Raw genomic sequence first — 19,151 nt, 5'->3', positions numbered from 1 at the left:
GGAGGGAGGGAGCACAGCATCACCCGAGGCACATGATGCTGACTCTGGTGCTGCTGGAAGGGGAAGCTGTGGTTTGGCTGCCGGGTTATATTTTGGCCTCTGGAAATGACCCTTTTGGAAAGATAAGCGCCGTCTTGCCAAGCTGGGTCAGGGGACTCACACAGCCCCCCCTGGGAGAGGCGTTGGTGGCTGGAGCGGGAGCAAGGGACTCGTGAGCAGTGACCCAGGGCGACGCTCAGCCCCCGGGTGCTGCTGCACCGCATCCTCGCAGCGACGGGGCTCAGCCCCAGCCGCTCAACTCACGCCGGGGCTGCGGGGAAAGCAGCTGCCGCCCTGTTCCCCATCACAAACCATCCGGCCTCGACGGCAACACGCTGGAAAACAAGCCCCAAGTTAACCCAAGCACCCGTAAAGGTCATGGCGGGGTTTTTTTTTTTAAATTTTAAAATGAATTTATTTCTTTTTAAACATCTTTAATTTACATTTTGTTTTCCTGCTGATTTGCACTTGTGAGGTTTGGCTGCAGCTCCCGGCGGCTGATTGCCAGTGATGGAGAGCAGAGCCAGGGCCAGTTGGGGAAGGTCTCCTGGACACTTGTCCCTCCTGGGCGTCACAGTCCTGCTTTTAACAGCAGGAGGGAGGCTCTGACATATCTCTGTCACCCTTTGGCCTCTCTGCTGAGCTCGCCGGGACGAGCCTGGTTTCTGTGGGGTGACAGCATTATCTGGGACACAAGTAGAGCCAGGCTCCGCTCCGGTCCCTGTTTCTTCGCAGGAGCTGGATATCCTCAGGAGATAGCGAGGCAAATCGTGCCCCTGGGACCCCACATCCTTCCCCTCCCATCAATGGGATGGAAACAGGGCTTTATGGTGCCCTACAACCCAGCAAAACCCCGAGAGAGGCGTGAGGATCCGTCCCTCGGGGGGCCTGAGGGTGCGTCCTCCTCCCAGTTACAAGATGCTGCTTTTGTTCAAACCCGAACGTGTTTTCCTTATTTTTTAAATTTTTTTTCTTCCCCCTTTCCAATTCCAACGCAAAAAGTACTTGGGGAAAATAGAAATATTTAGACATTTCCCTGACAGGCGGTAGAGCTGGAAGGGTTCAGCATCGTGCTCGTGCGCTCTTATGAAACCTCAGCACAAAGAGTCGGGCTCGGGGGTGCGCGTGTCCTCGGCTGCCGTGCTCCGACCCACATCGGGACCCCCAAAGGGTGGGGTGTTGGTGCTCACCCGTGATGGGTCTTTCCTCCTTCCAGCAGATGGGCACAAAGTTGCCTTCAAAAGCTACGTAAGAAAATGGGTTTGAGCTGGTTTTGGGGTGGTTTTTGCAAAATATAGATATATACGGATAAAAAACCCCTACAAATGTCATATATATAAATAAAATATATATAAAACCCATATTTCTCATATATATAAAAAATATATTTCACTTTACATTGTGCATCTGTCAGTTCTGGAAAGGGAGTTGGTGTTTGTGGTTCATACCAGCCACCCATTTTCCCACGTGCAGGGCTCGGCGGGGTGTCTGGGTGCAGAGTTTGGGCCGTTTGAACCTTGAAAGGGCCGGGGAAAAAGCCCATCTGCAGCCCCGTGACGCTGCAGGGACCTCGGGGATGTCAGTGAGGGCTGCTGGGGACAAAGCCACCCTCCTCCGTGCCGATAGCCCTGGGATGAGCCCAGACCTCCCTTCCCAGAAGGCAGAGAAATCACCAGCCCTGAAACTTGCCTTCCCCACCCCATTTTTCTCCCGCTCACACCCTCCGGTTTTGGTCTCGGGGAGATGTTAGCTGCGGAGAAGGGCTGGTCGTCTTGCCCCGAGCGGCGGGTGGCCGCCGCACCCTGCGCTGGGGAGGGGACCGGTTCCCATCCTGCACCCCGCTCCCTTCGTCCCAGCCGCTCAGGCTTCCCCCCATCGCTCTGCCTAATTCCGTGGGGCAGAGACACCCTCCCAGCAGCCCGGTGGGGTTTTGCCTTCCCTGTCCCACCGCTGTCCCCTGCGGGCTGTGTCCCCGCTGCGTGGGGTCCCCGGACACGGGTGCCACGTGTGTGGTGGCATCTGCGCAGCACCAGGTGCCTGGGGCGGCTGAGCCGCATCCTGGGGGGGGGTGAGAGGGGCTGGAGGTGCTTTTCCTTGGGACTATGAAAGAGGAATTCAAAGCCCACGTGCCTGGAGACCTTGCGAGGGCAATTTTCCTGCTCTGAATTTCAGCGAGGATTTTTGCAGAGGTGTTCAGTTGCCCCCTCCCTCCCCACCCTTTCGTAGCGCGTTGCTGGGCCGGGGGAAATAAATGCATTTAAAGAGTTTTGTGGCTGCAGAATCTCCGCTGCTCGGGATGATGCGGAGCCGCCGATCTACCCGGGTGGGGAGATGCCGGAGCAGGGCTGCGGCAGTGGGACGAGGCATCCCGGTCCCTGCCCCGGCCCCTGCCTGGTGGGAAGAGCGAGGCAGAGTGAGCTGTTCCCAAACCGCCCCGTTGCCCTCCTGTCCCTTCCAGAGGGGACCCAGAGGGGTGGTTTTGCCCCACGGCCATGTCTGCTCTGCCTCGGCCACCCTCAGCATCTGGGTGGACCCCTTGGTGGGGTGGGGGGGGGGGCAGAGACCGTGGGGGCCGGGAAGGATGGAAAGGGGAGGTGGCGTGACCGTGGGACGGGGTCTGCGAGTCGGGCACCCACCGCGGGCTGGCGGGAGCTCTGGGGCTCGCTGCCCCTTCCCGCAGCCCCCACATGCATCCCGGCTCCATCGTTAGCCTGACCCCTGATTACACTCCACAGGCTCTGCATCGCTGCCGTTACCCCGGCAACGTGTCGTCGCCACAGCAACCGTGACAACCTTATGTTCATTAATTTAAAAAGGTTCACAGTGTAACAAATGAAATAGTTATAAGCTTGTCAGGGTGTTAAGGAGCAGGAGCTGACAACTCACCCCCCCGCTGGAGCAGCCCAGCCTGGCTCCAGCCCCGGGAGCAGCTCTGCCTCCAGATGCCATCCCAGACCCTCCAGCCCAGCTTCACCACACCACCCTTAATTGCTGCAATTACTTTGGGCCACTTTTTGGAGCATCCTGGCAGTGTGGCATCGCTCGGTGACCTCCCTGGGGAGAGGCAGACCCGGTTTGTGACCAGGAGCTGGATGCAGGTGGCGGGGGGGATCTGTGGCAGAGGGGGTTTTGTGGGGTTTGGGCTCAAGGTGCTCCCTGTGTTGGGGCGTCCAACCTGCGGCGTGGCTGGTGCCGAGTACAGCTCGGCCCCTCGATGAGTGGGTTCGGTTTTGGGCCCCTCACCCCAAAAAGGCCCTTGAATGACTTGAGCGTGTCCAGAGAAGGGCAACGGAGCTGGTGCAGGGTCTGGAGCACAGGTCTGATGGGGAGCGGCTGAGGGAACTGGGGGGGTTTAGTGTGGAGAAGAGGAGGCTGAGGGGAGACCTCCTGGCCCTCTGCAACTCCCTGAAAGGAGGGTGCAGAGAGGGGGGAGGAGTCTCTTGAGCCAAGGACCCAGCGGCAGGCCAAGAGGGAATGGCCTCAAGCTGCGCCAGGGCAGGGTCAGACTGGCTCTTAGGAAGGATTTCTTTGCAGAAGGGGCTGTTGGGCGTTGGAATGGGCTGCCCAGGGCAGGGGGGGAGTCCCCATCCCTGGAGGGGTCGAAGAGTCGGGTTGACCCAGCGCTGAGGGATCTGGTGGAGTTGGGAACGGTCAGGGTGAGGTTCATGGTTGGGCTGGAGGAGCTTCAAGGGCTTTTCCAACCCAGATGAGTCTGGGATTCTGTGGGGTTACGCCGCCATCCTGCCCCAGAGGGAGCATGGGGTCTCATAGAGGATAATTATTTTCATGCAACCTTTAGTATCTGTGTTATTACAATTAATATCTTTACCTTTGCAGTCAATATGGCTGAGAGAGGGAGAATAAACAGACTAAATACATGACTATATATATATAGCTTGTTTCCTTAGAAAACATGGACAGCATCAGAGATACCCTGGACAGGCCACATCCTCAGCTGGTGGAAGATAATCCTGGCTGGCTGAGCCCAGCAGCTGGGGTAAATCAGTGTTTTCCTTGAAGTTCCAGGGCCAGGTTGCTGGCAGGTACAAGTAGGTGTTGCAAAAATGAAGATAATAAAGCCCTGGCAGTTGATGCCAGTTGAGTATCTGGCTCTTACTTCATTATGTATTATTTTGCTGAAATCTCAGCAGACTTCAAGTTGACCATAACCCTTTAATCTCAAATAAAGGCCATCCTCTGTTTGGCTTTTTGTAAGTAGAAACATGAAAGGAACCGGTTTAAAAAAAAAATCTCCTGCCATCGCGATTCCACTCGGCGAGCTGAGAATAAGGTCACTTTTCAGCAAGAGAAGTGGCTGGTTTAGTTAAAAATAAAAATGGTGAGTTCTAGGCCACATCCTTTCCTGGTGGAAGCCGGTGCTGGTTTGCACTGGTTTTTGCTAGCTGGGACCCAGCGTTTCCCAGCTCCGACAGCTCACACACATGGTCTCTTGTGCTGGCAAAGTGTCGTTCCGGGGAGCAGATTTTGCCCTCGTTTCAGCCCCTGAGGCGCTTTCCTGTCGGGCAGGAGGTGGTTATCACAGCAGGGGGGTTCCTCACCCACCAGCCCCGCTCTCCCCGTCCCCATGGCCATCCCCGCAGGCAGACGAAGCCCAGGCGGGAGCCGGTGGCGGAGGATTTGTGTGGCAAAGGGGGACGGCAGCCGCTTGCGTCCCCGCTCTCTGCCCGGCGCTTCAGGGCTGAGCAGCCTCCGCAGGCAGCAGCGGGAAGAGAAATCTGGTGAGCACCCGCGGGTGCTCGTCTCCTTGCCTTCAAGAGATCCTTCAAAATCTTTCTCAATAATTAAACAAGCAAGGCCTAAAAATAGCACCGAGATCTACTATATGTGGCAGGATAATTTAAGGGGAGAGCAGGGAACAAAATGTCCTCTGTGTCCCAACCTTCCCCCCGATGACTCGGTGGGCACCGGCTGGGCGCGGGGGTGCTGCTGGGTTGCAGGAGCAAGGGTGTGGTGGTGGGTGGTGGGGATGCTCCCCCCCCCCAAGCAGCTGGGCTTGGGGACCTTTTGGTCGCTGAAAGAGGCTCTTTGGCAGCTTTTTATGTCATGGGTGAGTTTTGGAAGGGCGTGGCAGCCTCGGCTGGGGGTCCCAGGCTGCAGTGAGGAAGGCACCCATTTGGGCACCCCATTGCAGCTCCTCCTCCACTCCAGGCACTGGCAGCAGGGACCCCAGATCTACCCCAAAATAAGCGGGTGGCATGGTCGACCACCCAGCCCGTGGCTCAGATGCTGCCGTGTATGGCAGCCCAGGAATAGCATCCCCAGACGCGGCAGCCTGAGCCTTAAATACCCTCTCTCCCAAGTCCTTGCTTATCTTCAAAGCTCTCCAGCATGAAAGCAGGTCTGCGGTGGAGCAGATAAGCCCCTCGCCTGGAAGGTGAAGGCGCTGCTCGAGCCTCTGCTCGCGGGAGAGGGCTGCAAGGGGGGCCCTGGGCTGGGGAGGGCTCAGCCCCTTGGGGTGCGGGGACTCGGGCCCATGCCACATCGTCCCTTTGAGGGGGGGCTTGTGCTTCTCTGTCCCGTGGGGAGAAGCAAAATGGGACTGGGTGCCAGCAGTCCCAGGGCACGGTGATGTGAAACGGGGCTGCAACCTCCACTCAGATTGTGATTAATTATTCCGGCTGTGAGATGACAGGGTTGCCGGGATGCTGCGCCAGGCGTGCCGCGAGCTTGCAGCGAGATCGTCTTGCGGTGTGGAGGAGCCCATGGGGAAAGGGAGCCGGGCTGGAGCCCGTGGGGGCACTGGGATGCCTGGAAAGAGGAGAAGGAGATGGGATTAGGAATGGATAGCAGCCCCAGGGGCAGGGCGAGGGAGGGAGCCAGCGTTGTTGCCTCTTGGTCCCTGTTTGGGGCACCCCAGGACCTGCCCGCTCCCCATACGGGGCTCCCGGCCCGGCCTCCCAAAACTCCCTCGCAGAGAAAGGCAAACAGCTCAGCCGCGTGTTGCATAACCGGGGAAAAAAAAGGCGTCCTCCGGAGCCGAGTGGCTGCCGGCCAACGTTTGGCATTAAAGTGGAGCAGAGGATACCGGGAGGGGAGCGCGGATTAGGCGGGGAGGAGACGGGATCAAGTGAGCAGCAGCGAGGGCAGCCTGGCCGCTGCCTTGCAGGGGGTCACGCTCCCAAAAGCCACGGCCAGGAGGGTTCAGGCTGGTTTTCGTGGTGCAAAACACGGCGTCACGCAGCCGAACCCACGGTGCAGAGCCCCCGGGGCACCTCCCAGCTGCATCGAGGCTCAGCAGTGCTGAGATGGGTCCGACCCACGGCTGGGAGGCTGCGTTGACTCACGGGTGATAAGGACCTCACCCAGGAGAGGGTTTTGTGTGTGTGTGTGTGTGTGTGTGTGTGTGCTGGGCTCACTTTGTGCAGGTTTAACAGGCTGGGCGATGGGGAAGGTGCTGGGCCCTTTCATTAGGGCCAGGCATGCGTGCAGGATTTGAGAGAGCGTCTCAAGGAGGGTTGCGGGGCGGGGAACGGAGATCGTTATGTACAGCAAAGAGGTCCTGGCTGCAGAAACCCAGATCTTTGCTTTCTCCAGGCATGGAGCTGCTCTGGATCTCGCGCTCTGATTCAGCAAGATGTTAAGGCTTGTAACTTTTGGGAGTTCCTTGAAATTGGGCTGCTCCCAATCAGCAGCTACTCCTACACACGCAGGATATGCACTTGCTCGGGGAGCCTGCGGAAGCTCTACCCTGCCGGCTGCTGCAGCCACCGCGTGCACCAGAAAAGGGAGAGCGTAGCTGCAGTCGCTTTGGGAGAAAAAGGAGAGATCTAGTTAATTTGAAATTGCAAGATGCTCCGTGGTGTTTTTCTTCCGAGGTAGACGTTTTCACAGCCTCGGTTAGCTGATAAGCTGCGTGCTGGGCTTAACCCTCCGGGGTGCTAAAAGACACCTCCCTTGCTGATAAAACCCCAGCAGCGGGAGCCGGGGGATGCTCTGCTGTGCCTGCTCTGCCCTGGGTACTGCTGCTGTCCTGGCTGGAAACCTCCAGCGCAGCCCAACAAAGTTGCTGCCAGTTGGGCTGAGCTAAGCCCAGGCTGGGTTTGCTGCCTGGAGAAGCTTTTGGATGTTCGCCATCAGGGTTTGGCCCCGGCGGTTACCCCAAGGAGCGTAAGCCGTGGTGTGCAGAGCCCACGCCGTGCCATACAGCGGAGGGGGGGAGGCAGCAGCGTGCTGGGGGTGTCAGCAAACGGTCCTGACCCGTGGCTGGGATGTTCAGTGTGAGGAGGAGAAGGGGAGGGGAGACCTCATCACTCTCTGCAGCTCCCTGAAAGGACGTTGTGGAGAGGTTGGTGCTGGTCTCTGCTCCCAGGGAATTAGTGACAGAACGAGAGGGAACGGCTTGAAACTGCAACAGGGGAGGGTCAGGCTGGACAGGAGGGAAAAATGTTTCCCAGCAAGAGTGGTCAGAGAGTGGAATAGGCTGCCCAGGGAGGGGGTGGAGTCCCCACCCCTGGGGGTGTTTAAGGGCCGTTTGGATGAGCTGTGGGGGGATGTGGGGTAGGGGAGAGCTTTGTAGAGTCGGGCTGAGGGTTGGACTCGCTGATCCCGAGGGGCTTTTCCAACCTGAATGATCCTGTGATTCTGTAAAGCTCAGCCCATGCTTTGGGACAGCAGTGGGGTCCTACCTGCCCCCAGTTTATCAAGGCTGGTGGCCCAGTGCTCTCCAGGCTGGTCCAAGCCTCCAGCCAGCCCCGGTAGCCCAGCTCAGAGTCACCCTCCCTTTTGCCTCACGGCGGGTCCGCGCTGGCCTCGGGGCCCCCCACACCAGGCTGCCCCTGCCCGGTCCCTGCGAAGGGGTGGCCCTGACTCAGTTCCTCTCTCGGCCGCAGACGGTCTGTGGGACTTTGGGCAGGACGCTGAGGGTGGCTGCCTTCTGCAACTTGCTTTTTTATTTTTTTTTTTTACATTTTTTTTTTCCCCTTCTCTGGTGGTGGCTCCTGTTTGAGGGCTCGCCGCGATGGTTCCCACTCGCCCATCTGTCTGCCTTCGAACGCAGGGCTGGCTGCTAGCGCGGCCGGCGGCACCGAGCTGGGGCTGAGGATGCTCAGAGGGGAGGAGGTTTGGGGCTGCGAGTCTGTGCCCTGGGGAAGTGCCTGGGGAGCTGAAGGGCAGCACTTCTGCACTCAGCTTTGCATCCAAATCAGGATCAGAGCCAGGAATCTCTGTCCCCCAAGAGCCTTGTGGTGCCAGCGCTGGTGGCACGCTGCCCAGGCTTCCCGGCCTTGGGTCGAGGATCAGGGCGAATCCTGTTTTAAGGCAAAAGGTTATGGGCGGGAAGGAAGCAATCATAAAGCAAACACCCCAGCGTTCTCCAACCACACATGGCTTTGGCACAATAAATAGAAGGGAAGGGACAAAAATAGCCCCCGGGGTTGCAGTGTGGACACAGAGAGGAAGTAGGGCTGTTTCGGGGCTGGGGGGTTGCTCTCCCAACCCACCCCGAAGCCCTGAGTCACGGGTGAGTTGATGTCCCGCAGGGCTGCAGCTCTAAGACAATATCCAGGAGCTGAAATTATGAGCGAGCTTCAGGGAAGGCACCTGAGCCCTCGCAAAACTCGCTGCACCCCACACCTGAGCCCTCGCAAAACTCGCTGCACCCCACACCTGAGCCCTCGCAAAACTCGCTCCGCCCCACACTTGAGCCCTCGCAAAACTCACTGCGCCCCACACCTGAGCCGTCGCAAAACTCGCTGCGCCCCACACCTGAGCCCTCGCAAAACTCACTGCGCCCCACACCTGAGCCCTCGCAAAACTCGCTGCGCCCCACACCCTTGCAGAGATCTGGCGCTTTCGCCGCGTGCAAACCCTGTTTTCAGCTCTTCGGCCCCAGCCGAGCTGCACCTTAATTTAGGCACCGGCAAAGCCCAGATGTAAAGGCACAAGGACTGGCCCAGGGCCTGGCAGCCGGGAAAAACCCCTGGGAGTCTGGCTTTGGGTTTTGGAGCCGGGTCTGTGAGCTTGCACGTCTAATGCGAGCTGCCTTCCCTGGCCGCCAGCGCTTCTGGGCCACATTTGGGGTGGGTTTGGAGAGCGGCGGGGAGGAAGGGAGGATGCAGGCACGGACCTGGAAGCAAAATGTTTTCACGCTCCCGTGCAAGCCTCGCGACGGGAGAGAAAAAGCTTCGTCTCAGCCCAACCTGCGCCGTTTCCCCCCCTGCTTCCTCCTGGGGTGACACCGGGAAACCCCTCCTGGCTGCCCCACACCCTTGGAGGGGGGGTAAAGAGGGGTTTGGGGGGGCAGCGGGGCTCCTGTGCCCCCCGCCCCACGCGGCCCCGCTGCTGGGGTGCGCAGCTGGAGCCCTCGCAGGGCTGTGCCGCTTTAAACCTGCCTCTCCCACGTGCTGTCTGGTTGTGCTGGAGACGGTGACGCAGGCAGGACGTCAATGGACGCTGTGGGAGAATTTAGACTTGGAGAGGAAGGGGGGGGGCAGGGAGGAAGGGACTGTTTGCAGGGAGCGGGGGGCCGTGGGGCTGGGGGGGGTGCACGGCTGGGGTACAGGGACCCGGCACCCAGCCTCGCAGGGTCCCCTGGGAGCATCGCCGGTGGCTTCGCTCCACGAAACGATCCCCCCACCCCAACATACCCCCCCCACCAGCAAACACTGGGGCCTCCGCCAGCTGCGAGGGCAAATAATCCGCCTCCAGCACACCCGTGCCCGGGTGGGCGGCGTGGGGGGGCCACGTGAAGGCGACGCTTCCTCCCCCCCACCCCCCCACCTTGTCACCGCAGATGTGCCACCCTTGTCCCCTCCGTGGGTGGGGTGTGCAGTGAGTGTGCCAGCCTCTGCGCTGCACCGTGCCCTGGGCGGGTGACACAGGCTGGCAGGGATCTGGGGGGGTCATTGGGGCTGCCCCGTGGCTTGGGGGCATCATTGGGGCTGTCCCTTGATTCGAGGGGGTCACTGGGGCTGTCCCTTGACTTGGGGGGTCACCGGGGCTGCCTGTTGGCTCAGGGGGTCACTGGGGCTGTCCCTTGACTCGGGAGGATCACTGGGGCTGTCCCTTGACTTGGGGGGTCACCAGGGCTGCCCCTTGGCTTGGGGGGTCACTGGGGCTGTCCCTTCAGTCAGGGGGTCACCGGGGCTGTCCCTCGCCTTGGGGCTGGAGAGATTGACCCTGTGAGTGCATCTCGCTGCACAGCTCCAGCTCCTCTCCCCGGTCGGTGTTTGCTCCCCTGTCCCCAAAATCAGGCCAGGCCACCGCCGAGGGCATCGCCACCCCCTGCCAGGGTCAGGATCCAGCCGATGTGGGGCTGGCAGGAGACCCACATCCATCCCCCCTCCTCGCTTCAAGCTCTGCAGCATCCCAAGGGCGCCGGCATTGCCGGGTGATGAGCTGGCGGCGGCTCTTCCACGCCAGCGAGTGATGAGATGAGCCACAGACTTTGCTTCCTCGCCACATCTGACTCCTATCTTTTTAAAAGCCAAACCGGTCTCCCCAAAAGCAGCGTGGGAGCTCTGCGCCCACTCGGCTCGGCGGGAGGAACGGCGGCAGAGAGAGACCAAAAGCTGCGGCGAGAGGGTAGAGATGCTGCTCCACGGTGCTCTCGGCCTCTTGGCTTTAAAACCAGCCCTCAACCGGCTCCTCTCCCACCCGCCCTGCGCTCTGTGCACGAAAGGAGCAAATGTTTTTCCCACTTTAGGTTTTTGGGTGTTTTTTTTTTTTTTTTTTAATAGCCTGAGGGTGTAGGTGGCTGCATATCTTGGAAGACCCAGGAGTCCTGCCTCCTACCCGTTGGCATAGGGCAAGGGAAAGCAATTTCCACTGTCAAGAGGCTGCGTACCAGCTGTACGAAGCCATCAGCCTGGTGTGGGAAGGGAGTTACTCAGCATTTGGTTCCCAAGAGAAAAAAAAAAAAAAAAATTACAGCTCAAACTGACTTTCCAAAATACTTTGAGGTTCATAGTAATGTTCTCGTCTTCGTCTCATAAATATCCTGGGTTGGATCCTTCCCTTGTTTCCACCCCATAGCTCAAGGAGAGGCACCGGAGCTCGGCTGCTGCACATTATTACGACTATTTTTATTTTTTATTTCTTTGGATACATGATCTCAGTTGATTGGAAAACAAACGCCAGAGAATCCTTGAGGAGAGACTGCAAACAGCTCTTGGTGAGATGACTAATCCCATCTCTATCTAAACCAACAGGGTGCTAAAAATAGCCCTATTTCTAACAATAAATATAATAAAATAACTTAACTGACAACAAACAGCCCCAAAAAGCCAAACACGCTGAAAAGTCCACTAGAAATATGTATCATGATGGGGGAAGGAGCCAGCAGGAAACTGTGTCACTGAGTCAGAGGGGTGACGACGGCGGGGGTGCCCGTGCCACCGGCGATGCTCGGGTCGGACCCGGCCTCTCCGTCGAGCGCATCGCACCTCTTGCCCTAACAGAGATATTTGTGTCTTGTACTTAGTTTGCCCCAGATTAATGTGGGGAAAGGTGCAGAGGCCACACTCGGCGGGGGGGGGCACGCACCAGACCCTGAGAAAGCCCATCACGGGGCTCCCGGCTGTGGTCCCGCCACCCTCCTGTCCCCGAGCACCCGCTGTCCCCCGAGGAGCCCCGGAGCAGGACCCTGATCCCCAGCCCCGGGCTGCGGGTCCACTCGCCCCCCGCCTTTCCCTGCGGCGTTTGCTCCCTGCCCGCGAGCCTCCGCGAGCCGCGCGCTCACCTCACACCTCGGATAATTTGCCGCCTACTTTCCACGCACCAGGAGCCTCCTCCCACACCCGGCATGTTGCAAAACGTCCCCCCCCTTGGCTGAGTCACCGGCATCGGGAACCTCTTCCTGCCCTCCCGGCCCGGGATGGGGCTCGAGGAAGAGCCGGCCATGATGAACAGCCCCAGCCAGAGCGCACACCCCAACCTCATCCTCCCACACCACCCCTTTGGGGACATAACTGGGTTTTTTGGGTTTGTGCAGCACTTTGTGCCGTGGAAGAGCCAGCGCAGGGCGACTGTGTGCCGCTGCAAGATGGGTGATGGTTAATGGTCACGGGCAGGGTTTTGGTAAAAAGCAATGGCTGGCTCTGCTCCCCCACCCCGGCAACTCCGCTGCGGCTGGTTTTGTGCTCCAGGGCCACCGGGAGCGCCCGTATTCTCAGTGCTCCAGCTGGATGCGACCCAACAGGGCTGGGACGTCACCAGTCCCCAACCCCCTCATCCTGGGACAATGGCCTCGTGCGTGACGCAGTCACCCCTCAGCATCCCTGTCTTCGGGGGCATCAGACTGTTGCCGGATTCGTGCCAGCTCCACGCTGCCTGTACGGGAAGGCGGGCTGCGCGCCTGCCGCTTGGGGGGAACCATGAAACGCCTCTGACCCCCGGCACAAACATGCTTTTGCCAGGCGCAGTCCCGCGCCAGCTTGATTTTTATTTTTCCTGCTTTCTGTGGCGCGTGGGAGCCGTGCGGCACTTCTCCGGCCAGCGCTCATCCAGTGGGAGAAACCGGCACGGCCGTGCCCCTCGGCACTGACCCTTCCAGTCACCAGCCCCAGCCCCAGCCCCGACGCCGCCGGCACCCGCCGCCCCAACGCTGCGGCCCCCGCCAAGGCGGAGAGACGGGGACGGCGCCACGTCCCCAACCCCCTAAAAATCAGCGTCTTGCCCCAATCCACAGCCCCAAACAGTCCCGGCACGGAGCGAGCGCTGCGGTGGGAGTCATTGTTCAACAGGTTGGATTTCTTGAGGGTAACCACAGAGCAATTTATCCGGGTTGATGCTACAGGAGGAGCTGGAAGAGAGGGAGCGTAATGCCCCGGCTTGGAGCTGGGCCCGGGTGCTGTGGCCCTGCAGCGCCGAGCGCAGGAAGCCCTTGGCCGTGGCCAGTCGGGGCCGTGGCGTGTGCTCGGCCGCGTGTTCCCAGCCCCGAGGATTCGGTCCTGCGGGGAAGGGCCATGGCATCGCCCCGATGTCCCGCGGGAGCCCCGCGCCTTGGAGATGCAGGAGGGGAGGGTGGCACGGGGTGGCCCATATCAGGACCCCCCCCCCCGAGGGTTCTGCGCTGGGGCTGGACACTGAACCGGGACCTTCGGCCGCCTCCGAGCGCCGGATCCAGCACCCCAACGGCAGAACCGACCCTCTCCCCGGGGCGAGGGGGGGCCAACGCGCCCCAGCGTGGCTGTGAGGGACAGAGGCCAAGCCCGACCGCGGGGTTCCGGGCTGGGATGACCCCCCTCGAACCCCACCGGCCCCACTCCCCGGAGCCCCAGCAGCTCCAGGCAAACCCCCTTCCCCCACCACCCCCCCGGGGCGGCTGCGGGCTGCACACAGGGGCTGCGGGACCCCAACACCCCCCCCCCCCCCCCCGCACCCCGCGGTGCGTGAAGCACCGACACGAGTGGGGTTGAGCTGGGGGTGGGGGGGGGGGGGCGCCGCTCTTCCCCCCCCAACTCCCCCAACCCCTGGCTCTCCCCTCGGCTCCCCCCTCGCCACCACCCCCCCGGTCCCCGGCTCTGCCCCCCCCGGCCCCGCTCCGCTTCCTCCGCGCCGCCGCGGCCATTGGCTGCCCGCGCCCTGCGCCGCGCCGCGTCCTGACGCTGGGCTGGGCCGGCCCCGGCGATGGTCGCTCCCCGCCGGCTCCGCCGCAGCCCCGGGAGGCGGCTGGGCTCCGCGCCCCGCTAAAGGTGGGTCCCCGTCCTTCTCTCGCGCTTTCCTTTCTATGTTTTAACGTTGGGTCGCTTTGATTATTTTTTTCTATTTTTTTTTTTTGGCTTTTTTCCCCTTATTTTTTTTTATATTTTTTTCTGCGATTCTGGCGTTACTTCCGAGAACGGCGGCTCCCTCTTTCCCCCCCCCCCCCTTCCCCCCCGCTCCGGGCCGCGCCGCTCGCGTTTGGGAGGGCGAAGAGCTCCGTTTGTGTGTGTTTTTGGTGCTCCCCCCCCCGCCCCCCTCCACCTCCTCTCCCTCCACGCCCCCCCCCTCGCCCCTCGGTGCCGCCCCGAGGCGGCGGGGATGGGCGGCGGAGCGCGGCCGGAGCGCGGAGCCGGCGGAGGCGGAGAGCACATCCTTCCCCCCGCCACCCCCCCCCCCCGCCGCCGCTTCAAAACAAACCGTCACCAAAATGGTGCAGAGGTGAAGGAGGGAGAGGGAGGAAGGGGAAGAAGTGTCGCCTCGGCCTGGGCGCTGCGGGGGACAGGTGAGAGGGGGCGAGATGGGGAGGGGGACACGGGCGGGGTGTGGGATGCGGGTGCAGGGTGCGAGGGAAGAGGAGGGGTCCCTCTGCCCGCTGGGTGCTGCTGATGGGGTGGGGGCAGGCGCTGTGGGGGGGTGCTCACCCCGCTCTGGGGCAGTGCCGGAGGGGTTGCACCCCCACGGGACCCCCGCCCCCGGGTGACAACCCCTGAGCCCCGCCGGAGTGGCCTTGCAGGACCGAGGGGGACGTGGGGCCCAGCAGCATTTTGGGGAGGGGGGGGGGATGCCCTCCCCGGGTGGGGCACGGGGTGATGCTAAGGGTGCTGTGGGGGAAGCTGCCGGTGGCGGGGGCCGCTGGTGAGGCTCGGGGTGCTGGTGGGGGGGGGCTGTGGTTTTTGATTGGCAAGAGCAGCTTTCGGAGAGCCGGCGGTAAATCGAGTCCTGGAGCTTCGATGACTTGGCCGGGTGCCGGCTCTGGAGCTGACAGCTGTGATTGTTTGTTCCTCGGGGCCGGTGGCAGCGGTGGGGGCCCAGCGCCGCGGCTGCCGGCCGACAGCGGCCGGAGCGAGGTGCCGTGGTGGGGGGAAAAGCCCCCGGTAACGCCGCCGCGGCCTCCCCGGGACGTCGAGCGTTTCCTCGCTGGAGGCGACGAGGGGCCGCGCGATGCGGGGGGAGGATGTGGTGGACAGGGCGTCCCGGCATCTGTAACGCCTGTTTGCCAGCGGCTTATCTCCTTCCCAACAGCTCGCCCCCTTGGCTTTATTCTTGGCTTTTATTATTTATTTTATCCCCCCCCCCCACCCCACCCCGCCTCGCGCACGAGAGCGGCACACACCCAGCGAGACACACGCGTGTGCGCACACGCACGGCTCTTCCCTCCGCGCCCCGGGAGCCCCGTGACACCCCACAGCCACGAGCTGGGGTGTCCCCCCCACCCTTCGTTCCTCATCCTCCCAGGCTATTGGGAGCCACCACGCATTTTTGACCGGTGACCCCCCCCCCCCCACCTGCAGGCAGGGGTCTGGGCAGGGAGGCAGATGCTGGTAAGTGGAGCACAGCTGGTGCGAATTCCCCCCGCGCCTCCTCCCAGGGCAGCGCTTCAGCACAACGCCTCTGCCTGCCCCCCCCCGCCCCCCCGCGCCGGGGAAGGCCTAATCCTGCCCCTCCAAAGCCTTTTCTCCTGCAGCGTGTGGCCCCACGTGGATTTTTTGTTGCTCCGCCAAGGTGGGGGCTCTTAAACCGCCGTCCCAGGACAGCCAGCCCGAAACCTTGCTGCCGGCGGGGCTGCGTGGGTGACAGGCTGTGGATTTTGGGTGTAGGTAAGGTTTATTCTGGGTGTTTTCTTTCCTTCCCTGGGCCGATTCGGTGCTGGTAGCCCCGGCGTGGGGAGCGCTGGGGCTGCCCGTGTCCCTTGGGAGCTCAAAGTGAGCTGCCTGCCCTGCCCTCAGGATTGTTGCCTGTGGGCTCCTGAAGGTCACGGACCTCTGGCCAGGCCTCGTGGCTTCTCCATTCCTCCCCCCCCACCTTGCCCTTCAGCTCCTATAGTTGTTGTGGCTTTGCCAGGCTGAGGCATCCGCACTTGTGCTGGGCTTGGAGCAGGTGGCCGGTGTCCCCGGAGCGGCGGGGGCCACCGCTCGGGTTTCGCTGGTGCTGCCAGCGCGGTGGAAAAGCCACGGCAGGGGTTTCACCGGCTCGTGTGGAAGGATCTGGTGGCTCCTGCGGCTGGTGGCTCAGCGCTCCCACTCCTGCCCCAGCTCCCTGCCCCCCCACCTCCCAGCACAAACCAGCTCGGGGGCTCCTCGTGCCGGGTGGTCACGTCCCCGCCTGTGCTTGGTCCTGCTGGGGGGCTCCAGGGACCTTGGGAAGTGCCGGCTTTGTCAGCGGGTGACCTTGGGCAAGTCCCTTTGCTTCCCCACGCTTCGGTGTTGCTCTCAGGAGGGGGGGGGGTGTTTTTCATGTGTTTATCCCCCCCCTCCTCGCTGGTGTGGGGCTTGGGAAGTGCAACCACGGAGCTGGAAAGGGCTTGTTGCTATTTTATCCTGTCCCCGAGCGGGCAGGGTGGAGGCACCGATGGTGCTGGAGTCACCCGGGGTGGATTTTTCCCAGGCTGCCAAGTGAAACAAGTGGGGTCTGATTCTCATTTAACGCCGCAGCCCTTTACTGTGACTCTGGCAACGTAAAGGAGCCTAAATATGGTCATAAACCACATCCACTTCGAGGTCTGTCCGTGCTGCCAGGGCAGCCTGACGGCGGCTTTGTGCGGAGGAGAACAAAGCCCAAAGTGTCGGATGAAAAGTCCGGGAGCGGGACCCAGCTGCCGCGGTGCCGGTGCGGGCCGGGAGCTGCCGCTGGCGGCTGCCTGGCAGGGAGGTGTCGATGCTGGTGCAGGCCCTGGCTCACGGAGGAAGGATGAAGGCGAGGGTGGGGGGTGATGCCTCCCGGCTCATCCTGAAGGACCAGGAGGGGCTCAGTTATGGGCTCTGCCACTGTGACCCTGGGCGAGTCATTTAAACTTAAAAACGCATCAGTGGTGAGGGGCAAAAATTGCTTTTCCTTCTTTTTTTGTCAAGCCAGAGCGTTCCCGGGGTCAGGTTGGCATCGCTCGGAGCGTGCTGGGAGGGTCCCGCTGCGGGACGCTGTGTGGCATCCCCCCGCCGCGATGGCTCGCGGGGCCACGGCCGTTTTCCGGTGGCTTCTTTGGGATCGGAAGCGAAAGAGGCAGAGGGCTGCGTGTCGCTGGCATGGCCCCCGCTTTGCCGGACCACTGCCGCCTCACCGGGTGCCCCCGGTAGCCCGAGATGCCGTGCAGAGCCGCGGTGGTGCCCGAGGCCTGGGAGCATCCCGTTAAATCCCGTTAATACCCGGGAGCACGCGTGGAGGTGGCCCAAGCGGGGCCGTGGCGAGCCGTGGCGGGGGCTGTCGTGGAGATGCCGTGTTGGACTTCCCCATCTGCAACCAGAGCTAAAAATATCCCCTCTGCCTCGCCCCGTAGCCGTCCCATCTGTTCGGAGGGCGAGCTCCTCGGGCCAGGGACTCTTTCTTATTTTTATAGTTATTTTGGCAGTTCCTAGAGGCTGAGCCGGCCGGAGTTCAGAGGTGACTCTATTGCAAATGACAGTCCTGCCCCTGGGAAGGTTCGGCTCTGCCGCCGCGGCGAGCAAAAACCAAGTGAGTCAGAGCAGGGGCAGGGAGGAGGAGGAGGAGGGTTGGGGAGGAAGGCGTTGAAACCCGCGGCCGTGCCGGGTGCCGTGGGGTGGGAGCTGGGTGCCCCCGGCCGCGCTCGCCCTCCCCGCGACAGCAGGACTATGGGATGCATCACCCCCTCGCCGGTAGTTACTTTCCCATCCAATGCGCCTCTCAGGCTTTTTTTTTTTTTTTTTAAATTTTTCTTTCCTTTTTTTCCTCTAATTAGAGAAGCTTTCAATAAAAAGCTGGAATTTGTTAATCATTTTGTTTGATCAGAGCTTAGGCAGTGCCGGAAGACCTCTAGGTTTTTCCCTCTGCCTTGTTTGAGCAGCAGTTTGCTTTTGCTTTCAAGATGGATCTAGCCGTCTGCCTGCCAGCAGCTCTACCTCCACAGATCTGTCGCTTTTCATCTCGCACTCCAGTTTGGTTTGCTTGTGCTTTTTCTTTAATTTTTCCTTTCGCCTCGCTCCTGGTGTCTCCCTGCTGTAGCTCCCCACCGCTTGAAAAACGGACAAGAGCTTGCATCCTTTAAAAAATTGGGAAAAAAAAAAAAAAAAAAAAGTGCCCACGTGGAGCGAGGACTTGTTAAAAACATGGGGAATCATTTCGGAGAGGTTTATTTGTGGGGGGGGGGTGTGGGGGCTGTACATTTGCTTTCTCTTAAATGGTGGATAAAAAGATGAGGGGAGTGGGGCCTCTGAGCTGCACGCGGAGAGGTTTTTGGGGAGGCTCGGCCCCGGTTCACGCCGAGGCTGGGGGGACACGGCAGCAGCTCCCCAGTTCCGCGGCCGCTCTCTCCTGAGCTATAGGTGAACCTCCTCCCCTATATAAAAGTGGGGTGGCAGGGGTGGATGAGACGAGGTGGTGTTGGGGCTCCTCTGGTCGCGGTGAGCTGCCCCAGCTGTGGTGGAGCGCTGGGATGCCGGAGCACGCCGGGGCCCATCCCCGATGGCCGCGTGCTGCCGTGACACCCCGTGAGGTTTTTAACACCCGCAGCCTGCCAAAAGCAAAGCCAGAATCAGCAGGAGAAGTGCCGGGGTAGGTGCCTTGGCGTGTGCGGTGAGGACGAGCTGGTAGGGCAGGATGATGCCCACGCTGGATGTGTCAGGCTCCGGCCGCCACCCAGGAGCCATCGCGGTGTCCCATCGCGAAGCAGCCGGACCGGACCGCGCCGCAGCCGCACGTTTCGCTCGGTGCAGAGCAGGACACGTATTATTTCACAACGTGCAATTAGCTGTTGGTTTTCCTGGAGCCGGCGCGCGGCCGTGCCCGGTGGCTGCGCGTGGAGGAGCTCAGCAGCACCCGCGTCCCCGACCCTCCTTGCTTTAATTGATCAGCGCTAATTGAAATCCAGAAGCGGGGAGCTGAGTCCTGCCGTCGGCGCTGACGTTGCCCCAACGCCCGGGTCCTGCCAGTGCGACCGTCTCAAGGTCAAAGCCGTGCCACGGTGGCTTTGGGCATGAGCCGGCGAGGGGTTGAAGCGCTCCCACCTCCTGCCTTGAGTCAGTGTTGTTTTGGGGTTGGAAAGGTGGTAATTAAATGACCTATTTCTGGGCAGGGAGGAAGAGGAGGAGGAGGAATCGTTTCTCTTTCCAGAACTTCAAACAGCTTCCAGCAAGCGTCCGGCGCAAACCCAAAACCGCTTCCAGGAGGAGGCGCCTCCAAGCGACCCCCAGCTGGGACGCTCGGGGTGCGGGTGGGGGGCCGGGTGCCGTGGGGAAGGGTGACCTCCCACTGCAGCGTTGCTGCCGCATCGGCCTTTTTTT

The 19,151-nt window shown here is 61.3% G+C and overlaps 1 protein-coding gene across 6 annotated transcripts in view; it reads left to right on the top strand.

Annotated features, from left to right (window-relative positions):
• The first annotated feature begins 13,515 nt into the window (after positions 1 to 13,515).
• MEF2D (myocyte enhancer factor 2D) overlaps positions 13,516 to 19,151 on the top strand; it is a 78,554-nt gene continuing 72,918 nt past the window's right edge. For 4 of the 6 annotated variants that reach the window (XM_074809742.1, XM_074809741.1, XM_074809733.1 and 1 more), the window contains exon 1: positions 13,516 to 13,691. The gene's annotated coding sequence lies outside the window, so the exon portion shown is untranslated. Of the gene's footprint in view, positions 13,692 to 14,071; positions 14,204 to 19,151 lie in introns of those variants that run through there. The other 2 variants (XM_074809743.1, XM_074809734.1) reach the window with 2 other exon arrangements.

The sequence above is a fragment of the Strix aluco genome, chromosome 30 (assembly GCF_031877795.1).
Source record: "Strix aluco isolate bStrAlu1 chromosome 30, bStrAlu1.hap1, whole genome shotgun sequence".
Lineage (NCBI taxonomy): Eukaryota > Metazoa > Chordata > Aves > Strigiformes > Strigidae > Strix > Strix aluco.
Note: the sequence above shows the minus strand (reverse complement) of the source record. Positions and strands in the feature narration are given on the sequence as shown.